The sequence below is a fragment of the Condylura cristata genome, unplaced genomic scaffold (assembly GCF_000260355.1).
Source record: "Condylura cristata isolate star-nosed mole 26May11 unplaced genomic scaffold, ConCri1.0 scaffold00040, whole genome shotgun sequence".
NCBI classification, from domain to species: Eukaryota; Metazoa; Chordata; class Mammalia; order Eulipotyphla; family Talpidae; genus Condylura; species Condylura cristata.
The window spans coordinates 1,627,420-1,627,665 of NW_004567141.1; positions in this window are offsets into that span (position 1 = coordinate 1,627,420).

Genomic DNA, 246 nt, shown 5'->3' on the forward strand with positions numbered 1-246 from the left:
CAGGGAGGAAGAGGAGTGGGTGCCGGCCAGCTTTCTCACTGTTTGCTTTTGCTTGGGTTTCCTTTCCTTGACCCTAAACCTGTCAAGAGAAGAGAAACTGCAAGGAAAGGAGAGAAAAAAGTAAACCCACAGTCAATTAAGAGCTCTGGGGAAACCAATTCTGTCATAAACTTGTCAAAGGAGGCAAATCTGCAAATGCTTATCTGAGAGCCCATTTGCTGTATCATGTCAGATGTGTGTAAATGT